The 27241-nt window shown below is 39.0% G+C and overlaps 1 long non-coding RNA gene across 1 annotated transcript in view; it reads left to right on the top strand.

The window, feature by feature from the left end:
* The first annotated feature begins 489 nt into the window (after positions 1–489).
* Positions 490–27241, top strand: part of LOC121905480 — a 37332-nt gene continuing 10580 nt past the window's right edge. The window contains exon 1 of the long non-coding RNA XR_006098425.1: positions 490–814. This is a non-coding gene — a long non-coding RNA (uncharacterized LOC121905480). The remainder of the gene's footprint in view (positions 815–27241) is intronic.

Here is a 27241-nt window from a genome sequence, read left to right as displayed (position 1 = left end):
GATTACTAAGGTCTAGGAACAAAAAACATGAATGGTCAGCTGATCCAACAGGTTGTAAACAAACCAACAGTTTAACCAGATTACCTAAACCACTTTATTTGGAGGTAAAACTGAAAGTGAGTACACATGACATGTCGCAAATAATCCGTTATTGCACAGAAATACTGTGTGAGCACAATTGCTGCAAGTAGTAGTTCAAAGTTAAAGCAGTAAATCGGTCTTTAAACTGATGGATGTTTGACAGACAGTTTGGGTAATGTCTTTACTGTTTGCCTTTATTTTCTCTCCCAAATTCCAAAGTTAAGTGCCAAAGGTTCAAAAATATTTATTTCTACAATATCTGCATATGGCAACTATGGGAGGGTTAGGTAAAAACTGTGATTATGGCAATTAAGTATTGCTGAGGTACAGTATGGTTAAGATTAGGCAGAAGACAATATGAACCTAATTCCTTATGATACTGGCCATGCCAGTTTACAGCTGTTTATGTTTACTGCAATTTATTCTATTTTTTTCATTAATCATGTCAAGTCTTTTTGATGACATTAATCCACCTTGTCCTCAAGTCTTAATTTCTCCTTTAGTGTAAATATCCATACTACTTGTTGTGGAGTGCCAATCTCCTCTGTCATGATTTTCAGAGAATAGATTAAAGTCTGGTAAAGCTTTTATTGATGTAAAGTCCAACTCTCTCTTCTTCAGGTCTGTGTAGGTCTCTAGATGGCCATAATAAAGTGGAAAAACTAGGCACCACTTTGAAGAGGAACAGCACACAGTGACATGTTTGAAGTTCATCATCAGGCAAAACACAAAGGTATTTTGTAAATGGTGTGTTGAATTACTTATACTGTGTGCTCTCCAGGCTCAACGCAGTTCTTTTGGATCTCAGACATTCCTGATCTGGTACGTACCTGATGCATGAGTAAATGATTGCCTCACATCACAAATACATGTTCAGAGAATATCAACAGTTTGCTCAAAGACAGAAACTCATCATCAAACCCTAACTGAAAGCTACGTATTCACTGGAGTGATGACTGAAGTAAAACTGCAGAACACTTGAATGTTCTGAATTTTTTGTTTGCTCATCCTACTTTCCTCTGAATGTGTTCATTAGGGACCAGCTGAACACAAGGAATCACAGGTAGAGGAGTGATAACAATGTGTGCATGCAATGCAGAATAAAGGTCTACAGCCATGCTAGCAACTCTGTGAGGCTGTACTTAAATACTAACATAAATACTATAATCAGCATGATAACATGACAATGCTAACATGCTGATGTTTAGCAGGTATAATGTTTAACATGTTCACAATCATGGTAGTTTAGCATTTTAACATGCTGTTACTTGTTAATTACAGCTTAACACAAAGTAAAGCTGAAGCTGATGGGAATGTCATTATTTTCTGACCAACTACCTCAAAACATTATTGGAAAAATCTTGATGGTGGCATTAGAGGAAAAGTCAGGTGATCTCCAAAGTTATTATGATTAATCTTGAGTGGAACATAAATGTCTGAACCACATTTCATGGCAATCCACCCAACTCTTAAGACATTCCACTCAAAACTACAAACGTCAACCTCATGGAGGCACTAGAGGAAAAGTTGGAGGATGACCAAAGTCATTAGGGTACATCATCTGGGAACCATGAAGGTATATACAAAATGCCATGGCAAACCATCCAATAGTTGTTGGGTCATGTCACTGAAAAACAAAATATCAACCTCATGATGGTGGTACAGGAAAAGTCAGGATCACCAAAGTCAGTAGGCTCTGAGGACCATAAATTTCTGAACCAAAATTCAATGCAAACCATCCAATAGTGGCTGAGATATTTCACTCTAGATTGAAGTGGTGGACCGACTGCCATTGCCATCTGTAGAGCCACACCATTAGCACTGGTTAAAAAGCTGCTAATGCCAAAGAGGCTGCTACTAACAAAGAACATTTCTTGAACCAAATGAAATTGGAGGTCATCTATACAACGCAGAAGACAAAACAGAAATAAAGGAACTGTATGAATATTGAGGGCTTTAGAACAAGAGCACATCTCAGTCTTGAATCCATTCTCCAGTAGTTGTTTCTATTGTCTTGGACTTGTCTCAGTCTCCTGAGTATTTTGACTACAACTTGTCTTGGTCTAGGCCACCGGTCTCTCCTACGCAGTCTTTGGTTTTGACAGAGTAACGCACAATTCTTTATTCACATGTGCACTGACCTGCACTGTCATTTACAACTTGCAGGTGATAATTTTCTATAGTGTATGTATCAACCAAGCATCTTCATTTTGGACGTGTAGACACAATAAGGTGTCATTATTTCATAGTTAGCTTGTAATATTGTGCAAAAATATTGTTTCAAGGATGGTTTTTCTCAGAGTCATAATCACGATTACTATAATGTAACATTTAGGCAAATTTACATATAAAATGCCTCAATTTGTATTTCTGAAGTAAAAAAAAACCTTTCTTTCGCTGACTTAAATCAATCAATTGCACATCAGCAATATCTGGTAAGATCTATAGTGCAGAGGGAAGAATACTGAATAGGCATTGTACTTTTTTTTTGGCTTAGTCTTAACTTTGGCTCAATCCCGTCTGGACTCGGTCTTGACTTGATATCAAAACTGACTTATCTCAGCATTAACTTAAAGCCCCTGAATACTTGGTTTTAAAGCTTAAGTATTTCTCTGTACTATTAAATATTCATGACAACTCTGATTGTTGCTTATTAAATAATATATATATAAAATCCTGCCTTATCAGGAATGTGTGAGTGTGGGTTTTTTTTTATAGTTTGTCATTGGATTCTGATTGAAACATTGCTCAGTGCTGAATGGTGCACAAAAACATGTGATCTCACCTTTTACCAGCTGTGCCCTGCCCACTTCAAATCAGTGAGGGGAGCTCAGACAAAATACCAAAGACAGAAATCGCTCAACTGGCTAACCAAAACTTCTGTGACTATGAGAGAGAAGAGTATGTTCATGTAGGATGCCACTGCTCATAGTAAGAGTCTGATTGAGAAAATATCTTTTCCTATAAGTGCCTATAAGTGATGTTGACTACAGCCTTACAAATATTAACAGAGGACCATAAATGAAAGGGTGCCATTAGTTTTCAGAGAACTCAACAAACAGGAATCAAATTTAAAAGCATTCAAAGAAAAATATTAAGATTAACTTATTTTGTTATTATGAAGCATGGATATAAGTATCAACCCTTGAAACAGGATTCATTCTTTTTGTGCTGTTGTTGCTATTGTTGGTGGTGCTACAGGAGATAGTGTGCTGTAGAAGATGGAAGTTGAACCTGATATGAAAGAATAACAGAGTGTAAGGTCATGGTTGTCAAGTCAATTTTATTTATTATAGTTCAAAATCACAAATTTGTTTGAAGGGAACATTGAACACCCATCCTTAGACACATCCAGAGACCATCGGCATAAATAAGGGAAAACTCCACAAAAAGGGATCCCTCTTTCAGGTTGGACAGACATGTAGCAGATGTTGTAGTATGTCATGTCAGTAGGATACACTGCTACTGTGTAAGAGATGAGTTGGTTGCCCGACGATCATATTCAAACAGGAACAGATGAACACATTACACAATGAACTCAAAAGGCAGTCCTTAAGTTACAATCGTGATTTATTACACTCTGAGTGGGTATATCCAACTAGCCGGGGTCCAGCCCCATCAGTAATATGAGCACAGGATCAAAGACGGCTAACTGTTCAGACTGAGTGCGTATCAGCACTGTGAGGGGGAACTTTTCTGCTGGTGCTGACAGGAACTTCTGGAATGCTCCTGCAGATAGAGAAGGTGGTGTAGAGTGTAAATCTAATTTTAGCAACAGATTAAGAAAGCAACTTTAAAATTCTCATACATAAGATTCAGACATTTACCTCTTCAGGCAATTTAGAGTTCCCAGTTCACCTTAGCTACCTGTCTTTGGACTGTGGGAGAAAATGCAGACACAGGGAGTGATTTCCATTTGGCTTCTCCTCTCTTCACATCTTAGCTCCTGCCAGCAGGGAATGCGAGGAAGAGACACGAGAATGGAGGAATTAAATTCTCCTCGCTCCTCCTCCAAACGGTCATCCTCACTTACTCTAGCGTCATTTTGTGAGTGCAGAATAGAAAGAGCATGCAAACTCCACACAGAAGGAAGCAGTGCCTTTTACTGAAACATGACTAACTCTGTGCTTTAAATCACTCCTTTGTTCACTCATTCACTGTCCCTCCACAATAGACATTCAGTTGTTTGCTCTATAATGAGCAGTAAATTGACATTTCAGACTCTTACTAATCATTTTGTGTCATCGCTGTCAGCTGTTGAGTCGCACAATTGTAATTTTTGCATCTATAAAATGTGGTGCATTGTATTGTGTGATGGTCAGCAGAAAGGACACTACTGCTATGGACACTACTTTTTAATGTTTACCATGTTCACCATATTATTTTAGCATGTTAGCATGCTAATATTTATTAATCAGCACTAGACACAAAGACAACCCTAACCCTAACCCATCCTGAGAAAGCTTTTATTAAGGGGGACCTATTGTTCTTGTTTCCAGCCCCATATTTTATTCTGGGACTCCACTAGAGGAGTTTTGAATGATTCACAGTTCAAAAAACCTTATTTATATTATACTGGCCCTTTTTTGCAGCCCCTCAATTCAGTCTCTATCTGAAACAGGCAGTTTTAGCTCCTGTCTAGGCCGCCCTCCTGATGTGCCCACTCTGTTCTGATTGGCCAGCTTTAGGAAGCCTAGTGATGGGCAGCACGCATCAGAGTCATGTTAAGTTACCTGTAATGAAAACCCAACATTTCCTGCTTCATATTATGCTTCATATTAAAAGCTTTTAAATGACTAAATAACAGGAGACTGTTATTTATATTTAATTTACATATTTTAATGAAAAGTTATCCTCAACAAAGTGGAGCTTCATTAGCAGCGCTAAAAACTGGTCGACACAACAAGATATGGAAATATTTGGAGCTATTTGTTCAGCGGGTCAGTGTTTTTTAAGTGTGTGTCCGAGACAAGTGAGGGAGGAACCAGGAAGGTGAGAAAATCCATGGTCAGAGCTTTTAAGAAGTGAGATGAGCCATACAATGGACTGGATAGATGGTGGTGGACGAACCTGGCATGACAGAAAGACTTGATTCAATGCCTGCAATAATCTAAATAAAGGGAGGCGACCAAGCAACCCAACCTTGCGTGTGAGTGAGGCTGTATTCAGTATGTACCCATGACTGAGAGTGCTTTCTTCTCCCCCATAGTGTCCCCCCCTCCCCATCAGTATTTCCTTCTAAAAGTAGTAGTAGTAAGTATAAAGTTGCACAAAATGGGAACACTCAAGTAAAGTACAAGTAACTCAATATTGTACTTAAGGGCTGTATTTGGAATTATTTACTTACATACCAGCTCTGGTCAGAACTGAATATTATACATACGTGTATGGTATGAGTACCTCAGTCTACTAACGCTAAACTCAGTTGCAACATGATTTTTAAATGTAAAAATAACCATACATGAAAAACAAAATAAAAGGAAAAAAATCAGACCATAAGATAAACCACTGAGGGAAAAATATTTTCTATTGAAAGAAATCTTGAAATCTTGACTTCACTGAAAATGTTACTGATCATCCTATAATTGAAATATGTTCATGTTGTTGGCGTAACTTCTTTTGTTTCTACTTCCTCTAATATGATTTCAATCTCATCTGGCAGGAATGCTAAAGTACTTTTCTTGATCTGTTGTTTTCACTTCCATTCCATCTCTTTGTTTGTTTCCACGTGTGTATGTAGAGCTCTCTCTTCGTCTTTGTTGGAGAATTTCCGCTTCTTGACACAAGTCTTACCCAGGAATGTTAATGTGATGACAGTGTGACAACACCTGCATGAATAGTTGATGCCATACCTTCCAGAAGCTTATAAAAACTGTCACTGTGAGGGATTAGACTGGTTTTTCATTTGTGTTTGAAGGTAACACGTGCCTGAAGCCTCAGCTGTATTGATGGAGATTTTTTATTATGTAAGAAGAACATGCACAATGATGCTTAATGTATTTATGATGGTGTCACAAGTTGCAAGTTCAAATATGCCTCAGAGAGCACACTGATTGATTTGCAGCCTCTAATACTGCAAATGTTTTGACACTACTACGTCTTCGTCAGTCGAAAATGTTCAAACTGTTCAAATATACCTGTTTTAGTGTGTGTTTTAGTGTGTTAAGCCCGCATTCATGGATTTCTTGCCCAGTGGATGAAGTGCAACAAGCTTGAAACATAATGCTAACACATATTTTACACATATACAACCTTATAAAGTTATGTTGAACATGCTGGCAAAGACGAGTGCATTCATTTGGAGTCATGTTTCTGGCTACTCCGACATTCACTCTCCTTTTATCTCTGCTTTGGTTTCCAGGAACTCCTGAGAAAAATATCTGAACCTTTAGCTGCTGAATGTTCTCCAGCTCGTCGCTAACTTTGTCTGTTTGCTGTTTGGTGCTGGACAGGTACTGTACCATGGTTTCATTCATTTTTTTTGCTGAAAACAGCTGGCCACACTTCTACTACTGCCGGAAACAAGGTTGATGAGAGCAGTGAGATAGAAAGCAGTGATGACAGAACAGTAAAGCTGCAGGCCAGAAAACCAAAACAACGGTCCAAAAAATGCTATAGCGCTCTGTAGAGCATCTAACTGCAACCCAGAGCCAGAAAGTTCAAAGTCTGTCTGAGACTAAATATGGCAAGTTAGTGAAGGATGAAATCAGAGCTCACTGTCCCTTTTCCTCCACGTTGTGAGGTATCATTCTCTGTTTGGATGGTCGGAGATAATCAGGGTTGGCTTCTAAACGCACCGGTGTGTGCATTTAGAAGCCAAAATGACTGCAGTCTCTCAGCCGACGACACTGATTGCATGTGTGGACAGAAACCAGACAATACTGGAGATATACTATGCAGTGACTTAACCACACAGTGTGTGTGAGTTGGTACTTTATGGTTTATGTGCATGCACAAGCATATCGTTGAGTGTGTGTGGCAAATGTCATGTGAGAGTAGAGAAAAATTAACTCTGACCAGAATTATAGCGTACCACTCAATCTAGTAGTGCTGCTGACACAACCCTCTAATTACTTTGACTAAATGAGTCTCAGGGCGACAGCCTGAATAAAAAATTGGTATGTACTATACTCCGCTAAACCTCTGTACAGTGCCATGTCCATGTCATCACTATAAAATTGTTGATGGTAAGATGGTGGTTGTCTTGCAACACAAGTAGAAGAGAATGAAACAATAAAAGCAGGAGTGTGAGGACTCAGTGTTGTAAAGAGAATCAGGATTAGTAGGCAGGAATCCAAAAACCACGTAGCTGCATCTGCAATGAGAAACAAGATAGCAAGAAGCAGGTGGTCTTATAAAAAGTGAATGTGTAAACAAAGTACACTTTCACAGTACAAGAGGTAAGTAAATATAATTTTAACCCAACCAAGGATCTGGGGACAGTAATTAAGAACTGTGAGCCGAACAAAAATCCATTGCAACCAAGTAATAATAATAATTTTATTTATTGAGCATTTTTCAAGCATACACACAAGTGCTTTCCAGAATAAAGTGATTTACAAAATGACATATAAATCTCAGAAGCCTCCCACTGTATGACATACAAGCAACATGTGAAAAGCCAATACTTTATCAATACACCTGTTCAACAAGCATAAACATGAAGAAAAGCAGCCAGCTCAGCTAAAAGCGAATTGTCACGAACAAGTTGAAACAAAAGCTGTCTGTTTGTCATGTATCTTAAAATTTGTCAAATTCTTGTAAACTTAACTGCTGGCTGAGACAAAGCAGCCCCTCCTCTCTACCAGCAGTACCTGCAGCAGTGAATCACATCAACAGCAGAGGAAGGAGGACGGAGGACAGGAGGAATGACTGATGGTGACTGATGTCTGTGTTCTTCATTCTTTCTTAACTTCACTCAGTATTTTCATGTCAGGAAGATTATTTATTTCATTAACATTTTTGGTTTGTTTCCAGAGATATTAGAGAAGGAGAGAAATAGGATTCTATTACTAGTAGCATACTTTTTGAAGGTAAAATGTTTTATTTTATATTTTTCATTCATAAATTGGTGCCTTTGTCAGGGATAAAAATCAGGGCCAGAATGCACCAAATTGCACCATATAAAATAAATAAATAAAATAAAATTCCAGGGCGGCATGCCCCCGGACAAACTTTCAGCACTCACCATTGTGTGGCTTCGCTGCACAACCTGGACACCAGTAAAAAAAAGCTCATACTTTTTTTCTCACCAGCACCCATGAAAATACTAAAATTATGACACTAAATAAAAGCACAATTTAAGCACAACAAATTAAAATTGCAATGACAATAAAATTAAAACACCATACACCATAAAATAATAATCTAAAAAGGAAATATAAAAGCGGTGCGATAATGTGGAAGGAAAACTTATAGTGTGGGCCATCTTGTAAAAGGGAGTTTTGATGAGGCACATAAAAGCTGCAGTGGAGTCTGCTGATCTCACACTGAGGGAAGGCTGTTCTGAAGCCGCGGGGCCGTAACCAGAAACGCATGATCATCCTTGGTTTTCATTCTGGTCAGTGCAGTAGCCAACACCATGTCCAAAAGTTGAAGCCAATGCTAAAGTGCACTGAGATGCAGATCCTCTTGAGGGTGTTTTCAGATGAAACACACAGGCGAACATGTTAAACATGTTTCATCATGAGTGAAAAATTTGTACTTTGCAGACTTTATGCCTCCTCTGCATAAAATAAATGTTGCCTTTTGTTCAGCACCTTAAAAGAAGCCCTGTGGAGTTTTTGACCGCTAGTGGCGTCACAGAGCAACGCGATTATGAGTGGGTCCCTGCTTAGTTTGTTCTTGTTCACGCCAGTGATGTAAAACACATGTACCACCTTCTGGCCTGACCTGGGCTTAAAGGGTCATAGGTCATATCATGCCCCTTTCCCAGTTTAATGTGGGAAAGGTGGTGGTGCTCTATTGACAAACATTTGCATGTTTTTATGGTCAAATAGTACTTAGTTACAGCTGTACAAGCCATAGATGCAGCCCCTCTGTCTGTCTGACTGTTTTCTGAGTGACGCACACCCAAGCCAACCACAGGTAGCCTACTGTAGCTAGGAAAAACCAGGGCTCTGGGTAAAACTCACCAGTAAATTGCGATGGCCCCTGCTGAGGATAATGCTATCCAACCTTTGGAAGGCTGTGCACCAACAAATTTGCCATCCAACAACTGCACAGTGTTTCCTCCGGGACTGTCTCTCCTCTGCTCTGCTCTGCTCCGTGTGTGTGTGGAGGGGCTAAGCCCCACCCCTGGCGTAAAACCCCAAGAAACTAGCACGACCATAAATGACAGCAAAACGCGGTAGAGACTCTCACACTGAGCTGAAATGAAACGAGTGCACATAAATTAGATAAATAACATAAATAAACATATTCTGTTTCTTTCAAGAGGGGTGGGCAGTCCCTCCAAGGCAATGGAAATGCTGAGCGTATAGTTGTGATGTCACAACCTTACGGAAGTCCAAAAGGCTTGTTTAAAGACAGTTCAATACGGGCTGTGTGCATTTCTCTGTGGACTGAGTGTTTTGATACGATTCACAGTATTTACACAGCACCTAGACCTGCTTTATAATCAAAAAAGAAATGGAAATCTCTCTTCCTATAATATGTCCCCTGTAAAACATACACAATTTGGTAACAATTGACACATCACTGATGGAAAAAAACACATTTTAAGTTATAAATGAATCCTTGACCTAAACTACTGGAGCTTTATTGATGTTTATGATTTCACTAAATTCAATCTTTTCTTTTCTCAATTGAAATAGTCACATTTTGCAGATTTACAACACTCATAACCTACTTTTTAGCTAAATCATACACCAGTATAGCTTTCACAAGCTATAGCTACATATGCATAGTTATGCACTAATTTATTAAAATGATGCTACTTATGTATTTATGTTCTCCAACCCAACCACACACACACACACACACACACACACACACACACACACACAGGCATATTGTAATCATTGAAGACACTGAGATAGCAGGGCTGCATTCTTCCAGCCCCGCTGAGCCTTGCCGAGCAGAGCAGCAGAAAAATGTCTTAGATCACTGTACTCTGACATTTTTGGCTGACCTGATAGGAATCCACTGATAAGAAAGAAAAGATACAGCACACTGAGAGGGCCAAACCAAGGGTGTGAGAAAACACACAAGAGTGTCAGATTAAGCAAAGACAACACAAACAATCCGCTCACATTACAGCCGCTCCGTCTCACATGTTTGATGCAAATATGCCATCACATGCTACGCTATATTACATACTGTACTCAGATTTTCCTGATGACTGCGCATGTGAGATAAGAGCAAATGGCAGTCAGAGGATGGTGAATGATTGAGTGTGAGTGTGCATGCAGTTTGTGTGTTGGTGAGGATGTAGAGACCGGAGCAGCGTTGAAAGCGTTGATGGGATCTGTCAGCACAGCCAGTCACTGACAGGGAGACAGAGAAACCTGCCCAGTGAGACATGGCTCCTCGGTGTCTCCTCAACTGGAATTCCTGGGAATTCCAGCCAGCTCAGATTGTTATCAGATCCGAAGACACCCTGCCACTCAGCCAAATTTTTTTGTTCTTGCTGTGCAAGATACACAGAGCCGGAGATGAGTAAATCACTGACAAATCACACGATGTGGGTTTCTAATGAAGTATGTTTCACTGTGTTAGCTAATTAATAATGACTTATGGTAAAAGATGGAGTGATGGTCCAAACTTTACAAATAGAGGACCATCAGCTATGTCAGTCTACCAACAGAAATATTCTCAAAGAAAGCATTTTAGTGTTGTACCTGTATTACAAAGCAGGTTCAACTCATTGTGGCTCTTGTTGCGTTGCCTTGCTTCACCTAGAATAACACTGGCAATCCAGGATAACTAGTGTCATGAAACTGGTTACCAACTGGTTTAGTTAACTCCGGGTTTTCCTATCCAGCTATGAGCACTTTCATGTGAAAGAGGCAGTGATCATAATTACAGGCCATTCACACACAACATGATCAGAACCATGAGTTGTCAATGAATGTGACAAGTGTTACCCTTGGGAAAATGAAATTACTATTAATATTCAGGTAGAAGCTAAATATAATCATCACATAACCACGACAGATAAAGAAGGTATAGAGACATTGGGAATATTATCCAAATACTAAAAGTAAGGTTGAGGCTATGAATAACTGTTGGGATTATTATATAGACCTTTTTGGTGTTTGCAGTCATCATTTCAACATGATCAGTAGTCTAGAATGCTTATGGAAATATATGTGGAAATAGAGATATTTTACACAGTGAAATAAGGGTGGTTATATACTCAATCAGAGCTAGCTCATATGACATCCGCTGTGGTTGAATGAAAAGTAGGTTGTCATAGAGAGGAGGGGAGACATGATATTTAAATATGGGGATTATATGAATGGTAATAGTGTTTACATGAAAAGTAATAGGAACAGTTGTGTCAAGAAGAAAAAGGAGAGCTAGAGAGAGAAGTTCAAACCCTCACTCCTGAATTCTGGGTGAACAATGACTTCTCTCAAGCTAAAAAACATGGCAGGGTAGCAGAACAACATTGCTTACCATGGTGATCTACTCAGGTTAAAAGTGTTCCAGTCCTGTGATACCAAAAAACCTGAGTCAAGCCCAAAGATAGCTGGATAAACAACTAATCTTGCTTACAAGATTACTGGTACAAACCCCAGGCGTGTGTTGTTGTTGAACTTCCACGCATTGTGGCACCATAATGGAGCACTTGAAAGTGCTTGTCAGATATCAAAGCATCTTAGGCCAACTCTCAGCAGACTTCTCTTGTATATAGATTGGATCCTGTTCAAAGCCTCTGATTTAAGTGCTGTTAATTCTGTCAATTATCAATTTTGCGCCATCACCATATTTGTTTTGATCTCTGGACAAGGAAGACAATGTTTCCACACTTAAGTCAACAAAGGCACCAATTGTCTTAGATATTTTGGGAGGTTTTTTTTGACTGGAGAAACATCCATCCACAAGATCCATACCAACAAAATCTAAGATTTGATGATTCAGAGGTCTGAAACCAGGCTACGTTCATAGTTTTCCAGTCTCGTGCTACTAATTCACAAGTCAACCTGAGCAATGTTTTTGTTGGCCCGTTGTGATGTGATTGGTATTGACTGAGTCACCTTTGTCAGCATAATTGTAATTACACAATGTCATCAGTCATAAAATGAAATGATTTTGGTAAGGATTATTTTAGTGTACAAAACCATGAAAACAATGTAACATTTCAAACCTCCACATCTGATTGTAGTTAGGAAACTCCAGCCTTTAACGCTGTGAAAAGAGAGTATTGTTCTTACCTGTGTTCTTTGGCAATATATGAGACCAACGTACCAAAGCCCTTTTCAGTTTACAGACACATACACCACCACCACCATCACTGCCTCCCAGACTCACACACACTCATGTAAATATCAATCTCTACTGGAGTACGCCCTTATAACTGGAATGAAGTTTAAATCGGACCTTTTCCAAGTATGTTTTTTTCTATAGGAAGCATGCATACAGGGTTACAGTGAAATAACCATCTGACTTTATATTTTTCCTCATAATATTGTACCATAATTCTAGTGCTAACTGGCCCTACCCTGCAATACAACAACAGTGTATTTGAAGAATAAGGCTAGTGATAATCTAAGTTTGTCATGTCGTCATCAAATCTCATAAAAATATCTTTGTTAGCTTGTTTTGCCACATGTCACCACCTCTTGACTTTGTACTACATTGTCAGGCTTGGGGAGAACCGGAATACATGGAACGGCGTTACGTCATTATGATACAAAAAAAAGGTAACTGTATTCTGTTAACTGTCTGTTAAAGTTACAGAAAAAAAAGACGTAATCGATCACCAATACATTTAGTAAAAATGGGGATTCTTAGCAGGATTACAATTTTAAAATACATTAAAATAAAGAACAATATACTACCATGCACTTTAAAAGTCCCAAATGGAAGTGGAGCCGGAACAAGAGGGCAAAATAACTCACTGATCCACGATGGTGTGAGTAGAGGATGATGCAACATGACGCGCACAGGTACACACACTTCACACACAGTGAACATATGTTGGGAGAGCAGGCAGGGACGGTCCCAAAGACGTACAACTAAGTTAAAAGAGAGCTTGAGTATATGACAGCTTGTAGCGCACATAACGGCTCACCAAAATGACTGTGTGTGCATAACAAACGTGCCCTGAGGTTACAGTGTGTTATTAGCCGCCGAGCACGTTCACTGCTGAATGAGTTAGAAAAAACTCAGACATATCATGCAGGAGGAGAGAGGAGGAGCTGGACCAAAGAAACTGGCTCAGTCTCATCACTGAACTACAGTAAACTTTCAGAAATCTATAAACCTCCAGCCATATCCTGTAATGTCTGAAGGTTAGGTTTAAGGCATTTTGCAATAAAAGTGCATTGTAGAGTTACAACGATATTTTGATTTATCAGTCAGTCGACAGAAAATTAATTGCAACAATTTTGATAATCAAATAGATTTTTAAGTAGTCCCCCTCTACTCAAAAATATGTTTTGCTCTTGTTGTTACAGTTGGATGTTTGAGCTTCACTGTGCAGAATGAAAATCTGATTTTAAGAGGTGGGCCTAGGAGCATGATTTGTGACATCACAACTAATTTGGAAACCAACCATGGTCCAATATTCAACTTATACAAGTGTGATGAAACTTGAAGCCTCCAGTGCCCATACATTATACAACATTTTAAGGATTTTAAAGTGGCAATTATACTTGTTTTGTAGAAAAAACATATCAGACACATTATTATTCCAAGCAGCGTATTTTTATATATCTTAATACATGTCTGGAGGGGATCTTTAAGCAAAAAATCAGAGTTTGCAGCTTCAGAAATGTGAATATTTTCTAGTTTTCATTCTTCTCTATGATAATAAATGAGTTGTTTTGGGGTTTTGGACTATGGATGGATGGGTTCTGGCCGTTTTTCACAATTTGCTGACATTTTACAGACCACAAGAATGATCAACCAATCAAGAAAATAACTGATAGATTAATCAATAATGAAAATAATTGTCAGCTGCAGCCATAGTACATTATACATGTGTATATGTTTGTGTGCAAGTGTGTATACATGGATGAGTGATGTATGTGCTGTATAGCTCCTGCTTTGTGAGTTATGTTGCTCTCATAGTAGTGCTCCCCCACTAATGATGGCAAAACAATCAATCACTGTTGGAGGCTTAAGCTTCTAATCTATAATTCATAGGCATCTCCACAACATTTGACATGCGTGCAGACATTTGAGGTATGCAGATGTTGCTGTGGCAGCACACACCATTCATTCTAACCCATCAGTCAACAGATGGGGAAAACAGTGCTGGTTTTAGCTAACCATCTTCTTTTAAATAAAAATATATGTCTGAGTGATACTCACTTTTGACATTATTTAAAGTGACATTCTCACTAGTGATTCCTCTCTTTTATTAGACGCATAATGATCCCAGTAATGACCCATGGCCCTTTTACACTCATGACCTCTCACATAAGTGTGTGTAAAGTGTGCTGTTGTACAAATCAAGCCTCATTACATCCTCAATTATTCCCAATCAAATATCCTTTGATCTCTAAGCAGCTAAATGTGTGTTTACCTGTCATGGATTCCATTTTGGAAACACAAATGAAAAGAGTCTGAGGACATGAAGCTACATTTGAAAAATTGTTTGCAGATGTGATTTATATACGCTCCAAGATTTTTATCTGGGCCTCCCTTTGATAAAACTGACCGACAAAAGGAAACATTTACTCCTCTGCACAGGGTCCAAACATTTCTTCGTCTTCCCAGGCCCAGCTGTAAAGACGCTGCTGAATGACTGATCCAGCCTTCCTGTCTATCTGGCAGCAGATCTATTAGTTCAGCTGCTAGGTTGACTTGGATAGATGACACGCTGGCCTCCCTCTCCACCTTTGTGCCTTTCTCATTCAGTATGGACGTTCACGCCGGTACATCTGGAAGCAGCCCCACAGCTTATTGGCACACCTGACCTCAGTGTTGGACTGGAAGGACATGTCCGAGAAGACATTAATTGTGACTGTGAGATGAGAAAAAGAATATAAGACAGGAGATTTCAACCCTAGAATATTATGGGAGTCAATCTTGGCTGTCACTCAACTTTAACCTCGTGATACGTGCATAAGTCACCTTCTGCCAGAGCTGCTTTAGAGTAATATGACATTAATAGTAAAAGACAATAGGAAAGGACACAGAATAGAACAGAATAACACTCTGCTGAAAATAAAACATTGCAAAAAGTTTTTACACTTGGCTTAAGTGGAGCAGTTGGTTATAGATAAAAGCAAAATGCAACAAAGTGCAATGGAAACACTTAAACATCCACTGAGGCTTCCGCTCTTCTGGAGACCCAAAATATGACAGCAGGCGATAAACATCAGATCTGTGTGTGGAGCGATGAGGTAACTGTAACACTCCTCGAATTAATACATGAAACAAACAGAAATGTCATATTTTCATCAGATTTTCGACATTGTTTTTCACTTCAATTGAGGCTTGACTGGCACTCTTTTAATTATGTCATCTTCTTCTGCAATGGTTTAATGGCACCGAACTGGAAAATTAATGCCACCAGTTGTTTATCTTGACGACCCGACTCCACATACTCAGTGATGGCAGTGGTTGGAAACACACATTAAACTGATTTTCTGGGAATTCGATTAACATTTTTTTTCTACATTTGGATGGAAACTTAGTTTATGAGGCAAAATTTTACAGTTCTGAAAGTTGTCATTGCGGTAATCGTTATTCCGTTGTGAAGATCAACACGTAAATAAATACATGGTTCACCTTAAGTAATCTAACAGGAATGTACACTTTTATGTATTTGATAAGCCAGCGCAGCAGGCTGCCAGATGCATTACATTCTGGCAAAAGTTGAGTCAGGTTCTGCCTTTGTGGCAGTTAGCTGTGGTCCAACTCAAATCAGTAACTGGACTGGATTTTGTCTCTATGAACACAGCTTAACCAGTAGTGTGGCTAAAAATTTATATAAGCTTTCCCTTTGGTAGCATGATCAAGCTACTTGCAGTGATCTGGGAATGTGGCTGAAAAGAAGTGTGACAGGGCAAGAAGCACAAACGTTTAGTTAATCAGACTTGTTGTGCATCCCCTAGATTAACTTATTTACCTCCATACTGTTGACTTGTTTACATCTTGCCCCTTTGGACCTATTTTTAGCGATGGCACTACATTCAAAGATTTCACCAATTCATTTTGTGGATTAGTATGGTGTCATAACTGATGAAAAGAATGACCACAGCTATAAAAATAAAACTTACATTTTCATAATCTGTAGTTTTTCTTTAAAATAGTTGCTATCAGATGAAACCAAATTGTACAGCTGGTATATTGACTGTTTCAAATACACACAGACTGCACAAAAAGTCTAATTTGTCAGGCATAAATCCATTTTGTTTTCTGAAGGCATCTGTAGTGCTCTGCTGCAGGGCAAAAGCTAAGCCTCTGGACTTCACTGGAAGATGTCTGTCTATAGGCAAACTTGATGTGAGCATTCCTTCTTTTTTATTCTTCATCTATACGTCTCCATCACATGTATGTATTTGCTATCATAGTTTCTTAGCATGTTTAAGACAGGGTTTTAGAGCAAATTGTTTATAGTTTTCAGTAGACAAGTGAACCCACTCAAATCCATTTTTAAGGAGACGACTTCGTAAATCATACATACATTCTTTCCTTTCATCTCTCTTTAATATCAACACAACAAAATGAGTTCAGTTTTCTGTGTTTTCCCCAATGAACCATCTGCCTGCCCTCTATATGAACTCTGGCATGGCGTGCTATTCGTTTCTTTAAGAGACATTCTATATTCCTTTTCTTATCGGCAACTCCGAGGAGAATCACATGCTCATGAGATTTTATCAGGCAGGTTGTGAACTCTGGTTGGTAACCCAAGTACATACAGCGTGTAGATCAGGTATGATTTACAATTTAATCTTTGTAGATTTGAAAAGCTTTGCAAAGGATAAAAAACAAATTATATTCCAAATATTTTTGCAGAGGCTTTGGTATAATGTTAAGCTGTCCCTTCCATCATCATGTTCTGCTTTTCACTCATTTCTTTCTGCTCTAACAGCAGGACCTAACTCAATAAGTGGAGTGCTTGGAATAGAAGTTGTCACGTGTGCTTCATAGGTTTGCCTGTACGGACAGTTTTAGCCTGTGTCTCAGTTAAAGAGGTCATTGTTCATTCACATAGAAGTCTTTATGAAAACTATATCATGCAGAGACTTGGACATAAGAATTCTGTGCTACACACCTGAGCACCATGATTTATTTACCAGGTAGCTCAGCTCAGGTCTCATTAGTGTTATTGAACTTGTCAGTCACTGAGGGTTCATGTGAGGTTGAACTGAAGCAGATCAGCCAACAGTGTTACTAGTCTGGTCTCGCAAATTTAATATATTTCGCACTTTCTGTTAAAGGAGAAATACACTAAAGGAGACAGGGCTAGAAACCAGCAGTATTTAACGTGGAGATAGCGCTGAGGAAAGTAATGGTGTGGAGGTGAAATACCCCACAGCAATGGAGGTCTCATGCTCACCTTACAGGTGGAATTATACTTGATTGTCACAATGTAGTGTGACATATAAAGATTTCTATTTAATGAATGGATTAATTCAGTGCATACTTCAAAGTATGTACACCTATGTTAGCAAGTACAACAACATAATGCAATCAAATAGCTGTAAAAAAGCTATTTGATTGCATTTTAAGCATTTTAAAACAAGTTGTGTTATAACCTTTTCTGAAATGATCTCTGTAATAAAAAAATAAAAAGTGTAGCCTACTCTCAAGTGCAGCATCGTTTTACATTTTTGTCTGCAGAAAAAAAAAAGTGTACTTTACACAATTTCTGTTTTAAAAAAGTAATAATTATATTCATAAATATACTGCATGAAATGTGTATCATATGTACTTTGTGGGCTACATGGTACATTTCATCTGTACATAGCAAATTAATAGAGGTGTTATTTTGTATTTGTGATCTTGTCATTGTTTGTCAGTATATACTGTACAGTACAGCCTGTTTTTTGCTCATGTGAATGTTTGCCTGATGAAGACCTTGCGGGTTGAAATGTTACATTACATTAATTTCAGTATGCAGACAAACTAATATTTGCTACCCGATCACTGTCAGTCACATGTTCTGTGCTGCTCTTCACCTGTCAACATAAAACTGTTTAATACTTTTAATTACTTTATAGTATAGAAAAATAGATAATAATAATAATACTGTTATAATTAACTTTTGAGTCCTTTTAAAAGGGGTTTTTGGGGATTTTGATACTGAGGTTTTAAGGCAGTCTGGGATTTTATTTGGAGACCTCCTGAGACAAATTTTACCAATCGTCAGTGGGGTGGACATGCGAATACACTGTCAATTAGTTCTGACATCATGCCATACATTTTCCACATGGTGGATGAAATAATATTTACATTATTTGTGTCTAAATCATAATAGTGTTTTAAATGTTTACAATCATTTCATAAATATATGTAAGTGTGATGGTTTTGATATATTCCTATGTCAACTTGTCATAGTGTGTGCCTGTGTTTTCAAAAGCGTGACAATGGCAGCAATGCGTGGCACTGGAAATAGCACTGACGCCATGACTTGTACCCTTGTGGAGTTGAAAGGTATGTGCTAATCCTTCTGACCTTCGCAGGGCAGCAGAAGGACAAAAACAGAGTCACTGAAGAGGTTAGGGTGCCAAACTGATCTGGCAGACGTTCAGAGAGGCTCAATCTCTGCTACAAAGCAGGCCAACGGAAACCAATTTAGCCCACCCAAGGTCATGGCTTCTGGGCAGCTGGAGCAAAAGGCAGCTCCAACGCTTTCTTTCTCTGGCATTAAACCCCAAATATCTCCATCAATACTAGTCTCCAGTGGAGGGAAAAGATTTTCAAATGTACATTTTTATAAATCATACTGGGTTATATAGAATATACCATTATGTTTCCTTAGAATTAGTTCAATCCTTCATGTTATTTGGAATTCTAAACCTACCACAGTTTCTCATTAGTCTTCAGGTTTCTTTTTCCATTTGCTTTGACGTGTATAATGGGCTGTAGAGCTCTTGGTCAGTGGAGACTAGTCTTTGATGTTTGCTGTGGTTCTTGAGTGATGATGTGAGATTGAGGGTGAAGCAGCAGTTTCCCAGATACTCATTCACCACAATAAACATACTAGGATTAGCAGACAGCAGGGTGACACACAACCGATGCACTGTTAATGTACTCAGTCCCTTTCAGTCCAGTCAGCTGACAGCCCTGCTAGCAGTGCCTAGAAGCTACAATGTTTATTAAACCCCGAAGCACAAACAACATACAGATAATTTAGCTTTTCTTAGAGTCTTAGCAGTAGTAGGGTGTGACGATGGCAGTGGAGTAAGAAGACATACGGAGTTAAAAAGGCTAATCTGCTCAGGACCAGACGTGCTTAGAAAACTTGATGCCAATCATGCCCATTACTTTTTAATATTCCTTGTGTAGTGGTGGAAACTTTGGGTTGGATTTGCCAAAAGCCTATATTTATCACCTGGGGACCAAAGTATGAAAGTATACAAAGCATGCTGTTTCATTTCTAAGGGTGATAAGGCCTTATTTTACAGGTCCTTTAATTTAAAGGTGCAGTGCATAGAATTTAGTGACCTCTATTGGTGAGGTTCCAGATTGCAACCAACTGAATACCACTGCCCTCCCCCTGCCCTTTCAAGCATGTAAGAAAACCTATGGTGGCTGTGGAAAACATGAAAGGCCCTCTCTAGAGCCAGTGTTTGATTTGTCTGTTCTGGCCTAACTGCAGAAACATGGTGGTGCAACATGGCAGGCTCCATGGAAGAGGACCTGCTCCCTATGTAGATATAATGGGCTCCTTCTAAGCTAACGAAAACACAATGATTCTTATTTTAAGGTGATTATACCCTAATTAAATCATACTTATGAATATTATATTCCATTTCTGCCAAGTCCGTTTCACTAGATTATGGCGTTTAATTACATTCAAAACCTGTTCACATACAAACCAGGCATGTGCACGTCATACAAGCGAACAGAACAGTATCCGCAAGCAGAAAAACATCCTCACGAGAGAGCATTTCTGCTCTGCATGCACAAATACTCACGGGACCGCTACATGCTCAAAACTCCTCAACACTCGCTAGCATGTCAAGTTGACTTTAGCCAATCAAAAGTCATGCTCAGTGACCTAAGTGACCAATCAAAAGAGTGGACTGTCTATTCCGTTCCTGCCTCCATCAGTCTCAAAAGTAAACTTGATGAGTGAGTGTTTAGCAGTTGTGAGCATGTAGGGAGGGTCAGGCTTGTGCTCCTCACAGCCCCGTACTCACAGGACCGTATTTGTGCATGCGGAGCAGAAATGCTCTCTGGTGAGGATGCTTTTCCGCTCCTGGATATTGTTGTGTGTAATTGTATCATGTGCACATGTCTGGTTTTTATGTAGGGGGTTTTAAACAAATTAACACCACATAGATGCCACTGAATTCTACACACTGCATCTTTGATGATAATTTCCTGGAAATTGTGTAATTTGCAGGTGTTTAACAGTCAAGTTTTAGGACATTTTACAGAGAGGGTGGTATAAATTGGTACAAACTATAAGAAAACTGGATTGATAAATTAGACTCTTAATTCTTTAACTGACAGAAAATACTTAATTTTCAGTGTGTAGTTCTGTGCATCAAACTACATAATAGCATATTAGATTGTTTCTTAAAAACTCTATAAAGAGCACATTTCCCATCTACTATCAAAATACATAACCCTAAGAATGAACAGTTACACAGCAGCTACTTATTGAGTTATTGAAAAAACCTAATTTGCTTCTATATTGTGACACATAAAACTACACACTCTTAAATGTAGATGCTAAAAAACACCTGCAAATTACTCTAAGAAATTTCTAAGAAATTAGTATAAAATAAATGGATCATTAAAATAAAGTGTTACCAGAAAGGTCAGGGAATAATCATCCTCTGGGGACCATGAATATTCAATTCAAATTCAACAGCAATCTGGCCAATTTGTCTGAAGTTGAAGTTGGATGGACAGACTGACCAACCAGCATCACTATCCTTAGTTTCCACTGATTGCAGGATAGAAACACTTGTTTGGCTTTATTGCTTGGGTTTATACAGGGCACATGAAAGAGATACAGTAGATATCATTGATCCTCCATCCGATTTTATGATGAATACTGCCTGTGGTAATTCCTCACAGTACGTTCCAAGAGCCAAAGGTCCAATTAAATGCAAAGAGGAAGTCAGAGGATGATCGTTAGTGAAGATATTAGGTTTAGGTTTACTGACCACACTAATACACACTCTCTGAATGAATTTTATTAGGAACATCTGTGCAATCTAAACCAATCCAATACAACAGCTCTGCCATAAATTCTACTTTTACGAATCTTATACATTCTCAGTTTTTGTTGACATTGTCAGAAGGGTGATAATTTTACTTTATTATTGAGGTTGTAGTGGTGGTGGTGTACTGGGGTGCATTAAATTGAAAAGTGTTTTTTTTGTTAGTGTGGGGTTTTTTTGTCCATATTTTGTGGACATATTTTGTCCATATATTTTTCCACCCCATTAACATACATACCACCCACTATGACCTCAATAATAAATGTGAAGTAGAATGATCACCATTAGAGACAGATATCTGGAGTGAACAGGCATGGCAGACCCAAGATTTCAGGTAATTGCTAAGGATGTCTGGATTAAGTATTTTTGGCCCTTCTTCCTATCCAAATCCCATAATAACAGGAATCTGCTGACATAAAGGCTGAACTGATAATAACATTTACCTAAATGACGCAACAACTCAAGCTAGTGTAAGCAGTCTGATTGAAGTAGTAGACCTGCTGCATGTTTGATAATTGAATAACTCTGCAATTATGCAATTAATTGTTTTCATTTTATTTTTATCAAAATGATAACACACACAGGTCAAAGAGGTGAACAAAATACAGTAGAATACAGTAAAAAATAAGATTAGTATTTGATCAGGTTTATTTTTGCCAATAAGAATAAATAATATTTTTACCTTTAGTCACATCTTGTGGAACTCAATTAACTTGAATGTCATGGAGATAAAAGACAATAAGTGTGTTTTGGTCCTTGTAGAAAGTGTGCTGTCACGTCACCAGTCAATAAGTGCTCATGACAAACCCAACTGAAAGTGAATGAGCTGAAACCTGTTGATTGAATATAGCACAGACTCATCCAGCAGGTCAGTTAACATTGTAGTTATTCTTCACATGTGTATTTTTATCTTTCTCTAGCATTATGTTGGAAGATAAATTACTTTTACAGCATGGATACATAGTACACAGCATGACCTCATGTATTAGGATTTGCATGTTTGGCTTGTAGTCAGCACACTGCATGTACCCTGAGCTGGAAAAAGTCATAAACTGCACCACACAGGGAGGTCAAGCTTTGTGCTTTTTCTTGTTCCAGCTCTAACTCCTACTCACAAACACGCACGTTTTCACAGATTTTCCTTTAACAACATTTCTTCCTTTGATATGATCCAGGGTCAGGCCCCCTATTGCTATTAAGACCCTATAAAGCAGTGGTGCTGGTGCCAGTTTGGCACGCCATATCCCCCTGAAACCAAAGCCTGAGCGCCTCAACCTCAGTTGCTGCGATGCTCACTTGTGAAACGCATGATTATGCAAACCAGGCTGTTTACCTTGGATTACAATCAATATCTAGGTGCCCTGTGAGATTTGTATTAAAGCAAGCGGCAGCAGGCGGCTTTACCCTGTGAAGTGGGCAACGGCTGTGTGGAACAGCAAGCAGGACTGTGAGTGCCAGATAAAAGATGAATTATAGATATTCAGCCCCAGGGCTAAACGTGAAGGTGTGTGGGGTGGAGTGGGGGTGGGGGCTCTGGGGCTGGCAGGGGGAGCCAGTGCGTGTCTTGAGCAATGACTGTAGTAAAAGGTGAAAAGGTGGGCATATGTGGAGAAAGCAGATAAATTACAAGATTTATTTTCCAGGTAAGAGGAAGAGATGGAGGTGCATGGCTCACTGATCATGCTGTGAATTATTTTTAAAAAATGGTTCTAGAGACTGTCAAAGATGTGTCAGGGACAAGGATTTTCTCCGGTAGAACAGAATTACAATTTGGAGCTGCTCAACTTCAAACACATTGCAATACCTCAGAGAGTGACGGGCATGTAATGTTAACACTGTGTTACATGTGCTGGCTCCAACTCTGATGCTGCAGCTGTGCAAAAGTTGTTAAATGTATACCAGCTATTAGAATGACATGAGTTTCAGCGAGCACTGCACAGGAGGGTGCAGTCCAAATTCCCATGTGAGCTTCCATAATTCCTCTATGAGTCTTTGATTTTTCTGTAGCTGCAGTTTAAAGCCACATTAAGAGACAGCAAGCTAGTAAAGCTGAGGAGCTAGTCTGATACCATTGCTGGCACCAATGCAACTATCATATTTAACCAAAGCAAGTTTATTAGGGATATACAAATAATAAAAATACCAATAAAATAAAAATAATATCCAGTACACTTTCATTAGCATTTCTTAATCTGCAAAACAAATACAAAATACATGCTGTCAATTCACAAAACAATGTAAACGGATCCCTGCCAGTTGCAAATCACAAACACAGACTGCAGGAGGACGCCTGTGGGTTTGGAGGGCGCTTATGTCTGTCTGCTAAAGCACAAAAGTACACCCTGAGACCACATGGAAATGTCTATTAAAATTAAGTATCAATGATTGAATCAATCTGTTCATCTTTAGCAAAACCATGCCTTCAGTCGACCACTTTTCAGTGTTTTCAGACAGTGCTTAAATGTCTATTGGCATCATCATCATTGTCATCTCTTTGCTTTCTTGGTATGACATGCGGAGACACAGAAAACTAGTAGCCCATGGATTTCAACCGCAACACTCACTTCCATATGTATAAATCCCCTACATTACCATAATCTTGAACAAAAGTTCCCTTTACAACATAAATTTGCATGCAAACCTCCCTACAACCCCCATGAATTTACATAAATCACATTACATCATCACCAATGTGCATATATTGTGTAAAGTACCCCATACGTCACAATAAACGCACACAAGCCCTCTCCCCATCAGTGCTGCCAAATAGTTTCATAAAACACCACCCATCACCATAAATAGATAGTCCTTACATCACCAATTATTTGCATATAAGGTCCCAACATCACAATAAATTTGCATAAATATCTAATGTTTTAATAATTATTCTCTAACTCACTGTATACTGGGTTAGGGTTCATATGATCATTTAGAGAATGGTGGTTGTTTTCTTAAAACCTTCCTGTCACCATGAAGGAGAGAAACATCACCTATGCCAACATACATTTGTCACATCACTATTAATCTGCATAAAAACTCTGTACATGATTGTGTTCGTTGTGTTTCCCTGCACGCTCAAAGTTCAGCAGTTCTGAGTTTAGCATGCTACACCATGCAGCAAAAACAAAAGCTTCACCTGGAGGAGCAGATTTGTTCTTCCAGTTAACAATGTCAGATTTTTACTTCATGTTAGCCAACAGTTGCATAGCAACCCAAAGTGCACAGTACAGAGTGTACCTTGAGTCTCTGTTAACCTAGCACCTTCCAGTTAAACAGGAGAGAATGATGCTGTGTGATCAAGTCATCTGTATGAAGTGTTTTAAAGGTATAACTGCTCAAACTATACACTACTGGATATTTTAAACTGACAATGCAGCATTTTTTGAGAACATCATATTTTTGTAAAAACCATGTGAGCACTGTGTGCACCTTTTTTATGCGTTTTTTCAATTTGCGCATAAATAAAAAACATGAGTGGAAACTCTGGAAATATCGATCGAAATATCACAAAAAAGTTTTACACTTGGATTAGGTGGAAAAGTTGATCGATATTGTTGTATCGATAAAAGCAAAATGTTGGCAAAAGTTGGCAAACTTACATGCACAGATAAAGATGACAGGAAACAGCACAGAAAAACAGAGCATTGGTTGTTTCAGCAAATCCCCAAAAATGTTCATTACTGTAACCATGATGACGAAGGTCCCCTTACCTTAACAAAGAGATCATTTTAATCCAAACCATGATCTTTCCCTAAACCTAACCAGACTTTAACCACAGCACTTCTCAATAGTAATCTATGACGATTTAGGAAACCACAGACAAATGATGTGGTCCTGGGGGGCGTATCAGATCAGAAAATGCACCTGGGTCTCAGAGGGCATGTAAAAGCAACATATTTTGTTGTTTAATTTGAAGGACTAGTGGCTAGTGATTCTGTGCAGCTGAAGAAATGCAACAAACAACAAATTACAGTATTTCCCTCTGAAAAAGAACTGTAGTGGAAAAATACATGTTGTAACTGATATTCTAATATTGTAATGTTCTGAGAAGACATTCTGATGAAAGGATGGCCTGACATTACCTCGATGTTGACATTGATAAGAGGCACAAAGTCTGCTGAACTGAACTGAACATTGGGTTGTACAAACATTAAAGGGTATGTTAGTGCAAGTGCCCAGACAGGCACGTGGACAGTGGCCTGTTAGATGTTTTCCAAGGAAGAGCTATGCAACGTGTCTATCTGTTGAGTGGTACAACTTGTCATATCCAATTAGAATGTTCCAACAAACGGAGGGATTTGCCTGCTGAGTGCATAAAATTTGATAGCTAAAAGTGAAATCGTGCTCATTGCCTAAGACAGCTCATGTAACTGTTGAAGGTTTTTGTGCCCGCTTGCAAGCGTAAGAATAAAACCCAGAAACAAAGTTCCACCACAGTCACAATGTAGAAATACTCACTTACAAAACTTTACTTGTTCTATTAACACTAGTAGTAGTAGTACATCTACTCCTAGTTTCTTACACTTTCCGTTTTGACTCATGTCTTTTAGATTAAAAAACTTCAACTCCACTGAGTATGAAGTAGAGTCTCTTTAATCATTGCTGAAGCTGAGACACCACTGTAGATGGATAATAATATGCAATGATTACCCATGCACAGCAGACTGAGCTGCTGCAGGATTAATGCGTTCGACATCTCACATGTGCAGTGAAACACTCATCGCTGTTTCACTTCCCACTATGCTTATGTGAGGCCTGCACAGGGAGACAGTGCGGTGATTGCTGCTGTGCACAGATGAGATATGATGTGTGTGTGTGTGTGTGTGTGTGTGTGAGAGAGAGAGAAAGAGAGAGAGGCTGGGAGATTTTCCAGTGGTGAGGAAAAAGCTGAGCTCAGACTTCAAAGGTGTGTCAGGGCATGCAGCACTCAACCAGCCTGGCGTAGATGCCAGCTCTGTGTGGCCATGTAAATTTCATGACAAGTATCTATCTATCTAGTTATCAAACTAGCATCTTGCACATGCATTTTTTTTTTTTTTACACTTGCATACAATTCTGTAAGGGTTTGTTCGAACAAACACTTGCCCACAACCACAAAAACTCATTTAAGAGCATTTTACACTCATACATACGCATTCACATGTCTCTTTCCCTCTGTGGTCTTCCCGTTGGTGTATTGTGTTTCTCCTCAGCTTGCCAGCTGTCAAATGCCAGCCAAAGCTCCGCTCCACCTCTTTATTTTACCCCTCCTCTCCAGCTCTTTCACCCTGTTGGCCCTGTGTCTTCCACACCTCTGTAGCGTATGCCTCTCCAGCTCTCTGAACCCAGATCATCTCTCTGGGGCTGGGCTGTCAAGGTGAACTGAGCCCTATAGCTCCACATCTTTCTGTCTGCGAAAGCGGGAAGCTCACTGAACACAGCATGCAGGTGTGGAAAGTCTAAAAACGTGATCATTGAAACAGAAGTCCTGCTTTATTTTCACTAAGGTAGAGGTGAAATTAATGGCCTATCTATTGTATGTTCAAGTAAAAAGTACCTCATATAAAATGCAGCCACACTTTGAACTGTAGGTTGTTTTTGTTATGTTTTCACTCACTTTATTAACAGGCTTATGGCATTACTATGTCTTACAG

This window comes from Thunnus maccoyii, chromosome 10 (genome assembly GCF_910596095.1).
Source record: "Thunnus maccoyii chromosome 10, fThuMac1.1, whole genome shotgun sequence".
In the NCBI taxonomy this organism is placed as follows: Eukaryota; Metazoa; Chordata; class Actinopteri; order Scombriformes; family Scombridae; genus Thunnus; species Thunnus maccoyii.
This window is presented reverse-complemented; position numbering and strand designations above follow the sequence as displayed.